Here is a 10,695-nt window from a genome sequence, read left to right on the forward strand (position 1 = left end):
AGCAGGTGCCAGGCTCTGAGGTGTCAGCACAGAGCCCGATGCGGGGCTCGAACCCACGAACGGTGAGATTGTAACCTGAGTTGAAGTCGGATGCTTAACTGACTGAGCCACCCAGGCACCCCTTTTCGTTTTAATTTTTGAAGACACGATGTCTGTCACATGTACTATACAAATGATTCATGTTCATTACAAAAATTTCAAGAAATTCAAATTAGAAAAAGGAGAGGAAAAATGTCTCAAGTATCCACACTCAGAACATTTAGTGCACATTTTCCTAGATGTGATTTCATGCCCGTATAAAGGTAAAAGGAATGAAGAACTGAATGATAGAGGGATGGGAAGCTAATTAAACTGATGGACAGACAGATTGGATTGATTAGCCAGTTATGGTACCACACATAAAAATAAAGTTTATCTTTATGAAATGCATTTTTCTTCAAATTGAATGACTTTATAAAGCCAGTTAAAAAAAGAAATTAGACTATAATGGGAAAAGTTGTTGAATTTCGTCCATCGGCATCATTATCTTAAGACACATGATATCTTGGTACGCCTGGGTGGCTCAGTCGGTTAGGCATATGACTTTGGCTCAGGTCCTGATCTCACAGTTTCATGAGTTCAAGCCCCACCTCAGGCTCTGTGCTGACGTTGTGGAGCCTGCTTGGGATTCTCTTTCTTCTCCCTCTCTCTCTGCTCCTCCCCCACTCATGCTTGTCTCTGTCTCTCAATAAATAAACTTAAAAAAATTAAAAAGAAAAAGAATTATGAAACCTTATACTTACCTATATTTAAGAAAAGCAATCAGAAAAAGCCTTTATGAAGGTTTGGTCATAATGTTTTTATTTTAAACTATGCGTAAATTAAGTTATACCTTATGCATTATATTTAAATTCTATGAATGATAACAGACTTAGCACGCTGATTTCCCTTCCTATCTCTTAAATGTATTGATTATACTTCTGCCTTTTGAAAATATATGGCCTTTATATTGTGTTATGTGGTTATGATTCCTACAATTAGTCTTTGTTAACTATGTTAAAAAAAATTCAATAATCCTCATGCGTCCCTTTCCATACCTTTTGTACTCCTCAACTATTTTTATTTACCTCTGTTAATTCCAAATGGTCTACTAGATTTATTTTTCAATTTTCATGTCTCTCCTAAGATGTGTGTATAGTTTTTGATTCATTGAGTTGTCAATCATATGTGTAAATACAGATTTTTTTTTTACTTTGAATTAATTCTCAGATATCACCCTTTCCCTCAGAAATTTTCCCACCATATTATTCGTTTCTTCTGGAATTGTGTGTTACTGTAGACAATATCAACCATTTATTCATTGAATAGATGAACGAATGCCTATTTATCAAGTAGCTACAGTAGGCTAGACACTAATCTAGGAGCAGGAGTGAACAATAAGGGTCAAAATCTCTGTCTTTGCAGAGATCACTTCCTAGAGGAGAAAGACAAAAATGTATATGAGTAGAAATAATCCTAGTTTGAATCAAACACGTAAGGCACTCGCTCCTTTCTTCTGGCCCCTCAAACTGGACCTGGCCATGGTTCTTAACATGGCTAAAGGGGCTAAGAGGGGGCCAGAGGAGGAGCCATGTGGGCAGGAAATCACAGGCAATCCATTCCCAGGAAAGCAAAAGGCACAGATCCAGTTGCCACACCCCCTTTATTCTCCCAGTCCACCTTCTTTGATCAAGTGAATTTCGGCCATCTAAGCAGACTGGACGAATTGTTGCTTCTGTCCTGCAATGCCCAGACCATGACAGGCCCCAGAATCTTTCCTCCTGTAGTGAAGTTGAAGCTTCAAGTGCCGTCAGGGGGCCACAAACTGCAAGTGAGACCCAGACGGGTTTGAAGACCCTGAAGGAGAGGCAATAATAAGTGTTGAAGAGTTTGAGAAAGTGGGTCCCCCATACATTGTCCGTGGGAATATAAAATGATACAGTGATTTTGGAAAATGATGAACATAGAGTTACCATTTATGACTTAGCAATTTCACTTGTAGGCATCTGCCCAGGAAAAAAACAAAAATATATACCCACACAGCAATTTGTACACAGATGTTTGTAGCGGCATGACCCCTACTAGCCAAAAAGTGGGAACAACCTCAAGTCTATCACCTGATGTATAGGGAAACAAAAGTGCTCACACACTACAACTGAGATGAGCCTTGAAGACGTTCTGCTAAGTGAAGCCAGTCACCAAAGACCACATGTGATAGGATTCTATTTATATGAACGTTCCTTTTACTTTCTGATTTTAACCCAAATCTACACCTCCCTTAAGGATACAGTTTCTCCATCAATAATTGCATGTAGAAGCTGTTTATTTATTTATTTATTTTTGGAAGCACTCCCCCCCCCCCCCCCCACTGGGCTTCTTTTCTTTGTTTGTCATTGCCACTTCCAGATCCTTGTCCCTCCACCATTCCTAATAATACCTAGATTGGATCTCCTGCCGTGAAACCACATCACATCCTATCCATCTTCGGCTCAAATACCTTACCCCCAGTTAGTATCTTCCTCCCCAAATTTAGTATAATTAACTAATATATTGACAAACAAAAATAGCCCTATAGACTTCTAATTTAATTATAGTGTCTCCTATGCCAAGAGGTTCCTTTGGAGGGGGGGGTGGGTAATGGGGGACGGCTGGCTTCTCCTTTCCTCCCAAATGACTGAAATAGTTGAAGACAAAGCTTGGTCATTACTGGACTGTCCCTTATTACTAGACTATTGTGGGTAGCACAGACATCTTACACAACTGGTATTTCCAGAATATTTCTTTGTTGCAATAGCTGACATCTGTCTGACATTACGGGATTGAAAGTAAGAATGTCAGCTGTCCGTTCACATTCCACAGGGACAAGACAACAAGAGCTATGTAAGCCATTGTCATTTTCTCTTAACTGAAAAGAGACATGGTATTGGAAGGATAATAGGTATCTTTTTTCTTTCATTTTTAGTTCTTACTAAAAGTCAAGGGCTTTTCTAGACTTGAAAATATTATCTCATCTAATCCTCACAACATACTAATTGTGTAGCTAACACGATATCTATTTCAAAGATGAGTTAACTTAGATGCAGATTAAGGAAAATACCAGGTACAACTATCAAGAAACCAGTGGAACTGAGATTTAGAGACAGACCGACTACAGGCTGGTTCCAGAGACCTTCTCCATCTTAACTGTGCACTGCCCCACCTGTCCACCAACGGGAGGATGAGAATGCCTGTAGATTCTCAGCTTTACCAAGGAAGGAATTCTTCTCTGAGTAAACCAAAAGCTGCAGAGATCATAAAATGTAGTGACGGGAAAGAGTATTTCTAATATATCCCTTGCATTTTATGGTTGGGTTTTCCAGAGTTCTCTTGATTCCTACATTTATATTTCTGGGATCTGCTAATAAGCGGTAGATTTATAGAAGTTAGAAACCATGACTATGCATAGATTCTGATACATTGAAGTGCTTTTGGTGGTTTTGTGATGTCATTGTACTTATGGATTGATGCCGAAGAAGGTCGTAGTGGGCAGACACCCAACTGGCAGTGGTCTCACAGGCAGATGATAGGAAACCCTGCTTCTACTTTTCTGCAAACTTGTGAGCGATGCGTCTCAACGTGAACGGACGTCTGAATGTTACTGGCTCTGACAAACACACATCTCAGGACAACTTGCTCTCTCCCTATCTCCCAAGTCATCCTCGTTTCCTTCTCCTCTTTGCAATATGGTAAGTTAAGAGTGAAGGACCAGCTTTGCACAAACCACAGAAATATTCGTGAGGGATGCCGCAACGGGCTATAGCTACCAGATCAGTCATCGCAAACACCAAAGGTAGGTTACACACAGTAGGCTTCTTGCACAGGTGTCGAGACCAGAAGTCATCAAACCATTTTAGTCCGAAGTCTGTACCATTGGTTGGTTGAGTTAGGTTCTGAGAGGTTCTTTTATCTCAGGTCTGTCCACTGACGCACCGCTGGCTAACATCCAACCAGAGCAAGGCCTGCGTGAAACTTGGTTGGACCCTCTCTCTCATCACATTTGGGCTTTGCTCCTCACCTCTCCATCATGTCTACCTGAACTTGCTTCTAGGCTCGTGTTCCTCTCTCTGGGCATACAGATAGGGGCTCCATTTTGGTCTTGACAAGGCTGAGTAATTTTTTTTTACACTTTCCCTCCGATTTAGAGGAAAGCGAAGAGAGGAAACCAGGATATTTGAAGTACTAAATGCACTGGGTATTAGTAGTGCAAGTTAGTACGTGATGTAATTGGCCCAATGAATTCCCGTACGTGCTTACAATAAAATTATAATTTTTTTTCGACTGTGAGTGAGACATGTCTGTTGTTTGTGTGCATGTTCAGCTAAAGAAATCGTCCTTGTTCTTTGACGTCACACAAAGTGGAAGTTTGAAAGTGGAAGTTGAAACTAATTGAAAGACCTCAACATTAGCTCTAGAATTCGTATGACTTGGCTTTAGAGGTCGGTTGTGTCTGGATTAATTTAATCGTATTGTGAAAATGTCTTATACATTGTTATTTAGGATAATCGGCTAGCATTAGAATTATATCAACTAGCCTGCACGTTTTCTAAGCTGACAGCCTCACATTACAAAATAATTGATCAGACCACAAACATGATTTGTAAAGTTATAATTAAAAGACAAAAACAAATTAAGATGCTCTTTCCTTTTGAAGTGGTATACCACAGAAATGCTTTAATGGTAAGTAAATAGACAATTCCTATTTCTCCGTTCTGGAAAGGTAAATTTTCTAAAAGTTGATTAGTAATTTGAGTCTCATATGTCTACAGAAAATGTACCGGGTCCACGCAAAGTAATGCCCAGGGATTGATCTAAGTATTCCTCAAGCTACACAAAATCATATCAATCTTTTGGAGTAATGTCAAATTTATGCTGATTTACAGGTACTACGAAAGAGTTTATTAGATTTTATAAATGGCTTTCACAGGAGTTACACACTGCTCTTCAAGAACAATGCATATTTTCTTTTGCAATAAGAGCAAAATTCACTCTTGGCTTAAAAAATAAAACCTCATAACAGAATTTAAATTAGGACTATAAATGTGCTTTCCATACATTTCATTCTGGGTATGATTTCTAACTTAAATCCTAAACCTGGAATCATGTGGCTGATTTTTGAAATATTTAATATTACATTGTAGGCTAACTACTTAGTAATAAAGACTGACAATATTCCTGTGAGAAAAATCTAATTACATTGGGTTGATTGCCAAAGAAATTCCTTCACAAGTAAAGCCACTTTATTGATAATGTTATGTAAATTGCCACAAGGAAAGTAGCAATCTAAAGGCTATGCTTCCATTGTTACATCAACGTGTGTGAACAAAAGAGCTTATAATTGTCTTGCCTAATAAACTTAACACAAAGTCAGTGACATGTATTTTGTGATTTTTACACTTGACAAGAGCTATAAAGTACTGTGTAAAATCCAATCAATTCAGTTAATTAAATGAAAAAGAAAGAATAAAACAGTTAAATTATTCTCTGAATGAATTTGCTCTTTTACTTATAAGTTACTTTTTCTGCAATCAAAATGGATAAACCTTTGTGTAGACTTTGTCTTCACCTGTCATTACTTCGATACCTCAGCTATCGAATGTGACATTGTATGAATCAGTTTCAGCATAGATTGCAAGAAATATACCCTTGTTCTTTAAAAAAAGGTTTATCTTGTTTTACCTAAGTTCTTAAAATGCTTGAGGCCGTGGTCATCATCACCTATGGCAGGAACTAAATGTTTTTCAACAAGGTATTTATTTGTGCTCCATTTACAACATGATAAAAAGTTTCCTAATTTCTAATTAACTTATAGGAGGAATTAAGGCTTACTATATGATAAAGTATGTACCTATCATTATGAATTACCATGAAAAGAGTTAGCAAAGCTCTTGAATATTGATAGTCACCGTTTCCTCTGTGATAATCACTCCAATTCTCAGTCCTTCCTGAGTCAAATCAAGGAGAGACGTTAGGTAGGTCCAGCCAATTCTCACTGGGGAGAATCTCCAGCATTATCAGTTCCTACCAGGACTCTCTGAAAGTAAGGATGAACCTGTGTGAAAGAGAGGCACAGTCAGAGCTCTGAATGTTCCAGAGCAATTCAACTTCTCTTCCAAACGACACGTCCCAGGTTTTCTACCAGCAATGGCTAGAACAAAGTTTAGACGCTCCAGAACAATGGAAACCACCAGCAGCTGAGGCCCACGTCAGTTGGTATGATGGACCTTGGGACTAAGCCAGACAAAAATTGATTTCAGACTGAAAGACGGTAGGAAGTTTTCCTTTTTCAGATCAATCATCATGTTTGGTGCACTGTATAATTTCAATAGTTCCAGTCAGAAACCATGTAATGGGATCCTAGAAATATTCATTCAACGGCGTATACAAATAAATCTACACCCTCTCCTGCTTTGTGCCCACTAATCTGAATCATCAGCTTTTCTGAGCTCTTACAATGAAAAAAAAAAAAAAAAAGTCTTCAGGCTCAGAAATGGCAGGGGGATAACTTATAGGAAGTTACAGAATCAAGAAAGGCTTTTAACCAGAAATGGCAAGATCAAAGGTTAGGCACTTACGGACTGGAAACCAGTAATGGCCCGAGCCTGCATCCCAGACTCCCAGAAATTAGTAGGACACTGAGTTTTCTTTTCAATCTTCTTTTATCTATGTATCTATCTATTTAATTTTCTAATGTTCATTTATTTTTCAAGAGAGAAAGACTGTGAGTGGGGAAGGGGCAGAGAGAGAGGGAGACACAGAATCCGAAGCAGGCTCCAGGCTCCGAGCTGTCAGCACAGAGCCCGACGCGGGGCTCAAATGCAGGGACAGTGAGATCATGACCTGAGCCGAAGTCGGATGGTCAACCTACTGAGCCACCCAGACACCCCTCCTTTTCAACCTTCTTTAATGAAAGTTTAGTTCCTAGATTTTGGTGCATCTAACATCTGCCTGCAAAATATAAAAATATCGCAATGTGCCATATTTGAGAAACGTCTTTGTGGATTACTCTGAGATCACCCGCTGCCAATGGGAGGGAGAGTTTTTGCAAACAAAACATAAAATTGGCTTGTTCAAAAACCTGAGGACTAAAATTAATGATCACTTTGCCTCATTTTTTATTAAAATTTAAGTGAAGATTCATGATTTTGTTCACATCATTCTTGTATAGTTTATGGGTCCAGACAAACGCATAATGACAGGTATCCACCATTATAGTGTTATCTAATATCTATAGTGTTACAGTGTTAACATTATAGTGTTATCTAAACTACTATAGAGTAGTTTCACTGGCCTAAAAATCATCTGTGCTCCGCTACTTATCCCTCACCTCCCTAACCCAGCCCTGGCAACCACTGATCTTATTGTCTCCATAGTTTCGCCTTTTTCACAATGCCATGTAGTGGAAGTCATACAGTATGTAGACTTTTCAGAGTGGTTTCTTTCACTTAGTGACATGCATTTCAGGCCATGTCTTTTCACGGCTTGATAGCTCATTGTTCCACACCCAGGCCATGTCTTTTCACGGCTTGGTAGCTCATTGTTCCACACCGATTACTATTCCATTGTCTGGATAAACTACCATTTATTTATCCATTCACCTACTGGAAAACAGCTTGGTTGCTTCCAAGATTTGGCATGAATAAGGCTGCCACAAACATCTGTGTGCAGGCATGTGTACAGATGTAAGTTAGCAACTCCTTTGGATCATTACCAAGGACTGTAACTGCCAGATCACATGCTCTGACAGTTGTGTAAGAAACTGTTAAACTCTCTTCCAAGGTGGCTGCGCCATTTTGCCTTCACATCAGCTGTTTAGTGAGAGTTCCTGTTGCCCCACATCCCCAGCAACATTTGGTGTTGTCAGTGTTCTGAACATCCTGCCGTTCTCAGAGGCAGGTAGTGGCATCTCATTGCTTCTTTAATTTACACGCCCCTAATGACATACGATGTTGGCATCTCTCCATATGCTTATTGGCTATCTATTTCTCTTCTTTCGTGAGATGTCTGTTAAGTCTTTGTCCCATTTTTTAATCAAGCTGTTTGTCTTCTTATCATTGAGTTTGAGGACTTATTTCTATATCTTGGAGAATAGAGCCTTATCAACCATATCTTTTGCAAATATATCTCCTAGTCTGTGACTTGTCTTTCATTGTGACAGTGTCTCTTGCAACACAGAATTTTCTTTATGTTAATGGCATCCATCTTAGCAGGGACTTCTTTCATGGATCATGTATCTGGTGTTGTATATAAGAAGTCATCACCAAGCACTGAGTGCTTCTACTCCTGAAACCAAAAACAAAATAAAATACGTTTTATTAAAAAAAAAAAAAAAAAAAAAAAAAAAAAAAAAAGGAGGGGCGCCTGGGTGGCTCAGTCGGTTAAGCGTCCGACTTCGGCTCAGGTCATGATCTCGCGATCCGTTGAGTTCGAGCCCCGCGTCGGGCTCTGTGCTGACAGCTCAGAGCCTGGAGCCTGTTTCAGATTCTGTGTCTCCCTCTCTCTGACCACCCCCCCCCCCCCCCCGTTCATGCTCTGTCTCTCTCTGTCTCAAAAATAAATAAACATTAAAAAAAAAAAATTAAAAAAAAAAAAAGGAAAGATTAACACTAAAAAACTCATCACCAAATCCAATGTTATTTTATTTTTATAAAGAGCTAGCATTTAGCTGTACTCTTCAATTTTATTTTTAATGTATTGATGTATTCACAATGATTATTATCAATTTTTAGTGTTACATTTTCTTTTTTTAATTTTTAATTTTTTATGCATTTATTTATTTTTGAGAGACAGAGAGACAGAGCGCTAGTCAGGGAGGGATAGAGAGAGAGGGAGAATCTGAAGCAGGCTCCAGGCTCTCAGCTGTCAGCACAGAGCCCAACTCAGGGCTTGAACTCACAAACCGTGAGATCATGACCTGAGCCAAAGTCAGACGCTCGCTCACCTGACTGAGCCACCCAGGCGTCCCTTTTTTTTTTAGTTTTTAAGTTAAACCTTTAATAAAATACTTGAAATCACGCTTCACAGGCATGACACAGTGTGCTCTCATTTTGATCATTTCTAACCTTTTGGTAACGTTCTTTTTACCTTTAATTCAAAAGTGGTTAAAAACTTTGGTTGTTGCCGTTGTTGTTAATTTTTAATTTTATTTCATTGTGGTTAGAGAATGTGGCTCTAAAGATCTCTGTTTTTTTAGAAGTTTCGTTGTGGCTAAGTACATTTTGTACCTAAGTTAATTTTATGCTCAGACCATCAGACCTGATAATTCAACTTACAGGAATATGGTGTTGTTTTGTTTTTTTTTCTGAGAAATTAAAAGATTTGTGTACAAGTTAATTTTATCAGCACTTACAAAAAAAAAAAAAGTGCCATCTATCAAATTGTCACAGTATCCACAGAGATGGCAATTTTTGTGCAGCTATTGAGAAACCATACTTGAGAGCCAGGAATCTGGGGATCTGGGAATTCCTCCGGATTGGGAACCACTAATGGCAAAGTACACAGAGCAACCTATTCTGTAAATATAGAAAGTGATTTATCTACGCACAAAAACGACTGATTCGTACGTCTCAAAAAGCTAATTATAATTGTTTTGCACAGTATGTTGGGCGTTACACATCCTACCTTACTGATTTGGTTATGGGAAAACATCTCAGGCCAAAAAAATATTTCACAAATTATGTAGAGTGAGACCCACGCACTGAGCCATAGAAATCGAGATACCAAACTTAATCCATAAAGCAATGTCTCCTAGAAGAGAGTTTCCTCACCCCAGCCTTGGCTATCATCACATTCAGTCCCCAAATTCTAATGACTTTTAAGGGAATTCTTAGTTAACTCTATTTACAATCAAATCTAATCAGGGACAGGCTACTCAGAACAAGTAAATGCCATTCAGTTGGTGACATTTGAAAAGACTCGCTTCGGTAGTAGGCGTCTTTCCCCAAAGGATACAAAAAAGTGTAGGGAAGAGAAGGCAGGAGGACCCTTCACTGAGTGGCATTCTCAAAGGCGCTTTAGCTCCCAGCTACGAGCTGTGGTTTTTAATGTACCTTTGTTGGGAAATGATCAGGCACAAAGAGCAAATACCAGAATTTTATTAAAGGATTACTGCGGGTTTTTTAGGCATGCAAACAAAAGAGGAGTTTGTATATGATTTCCACATTTCCCAGAATATTACGTTCACGTCCTTGAGGATGAAGCTGAGGACATTTCAGGGAGCTTCAGTATTAAAACAAAACAAAACAGGCAAACAAACCAACAAAACAGTCTCAAAAGAGATTCTGTTAAAGTACAAATCAACTTCACTAGATGTTTGAAATATCTCAAGTAAGTCAGAGAGTACTACTCCAAGTTTGAGATACACTAACTTCTGTTTCACTTATTTTCCCATTACATTATATAACTTTGCTGGTATTTGTTACTACATATATAAATGTGCATATTCTTGGGGCGCCTGAGTGGCTCAGTCGGTTAAGCATCCGACTTCGGCTCAGGTCGTGATCTCGTGGTTTGTTGAGTTCGAGGCTTCTGTCGGGCTCTGTGCCGACGGCTCGGAGCCCGGAGCCTGCTTCGGATTCTGTGTCTCCCCCTCTCTCAGCCTCTCCCCCACTCACACTCTCTGTCTCTCTCAAAAATAAATAG

The sequence above is a fragment of the Panthera leo genome, chromosome D3, assembly GCF_018350215.1.
Source record: "Panthera leo isolate Ple1 chromosome D3, P.leo_Ple1_pat1.1, whole genome shotgun sequence".
NCBI lineage: Eukaryota > Metazoa > Chordata > Mammalia > Carnivora > Felidae > Panthera > Panthera leo.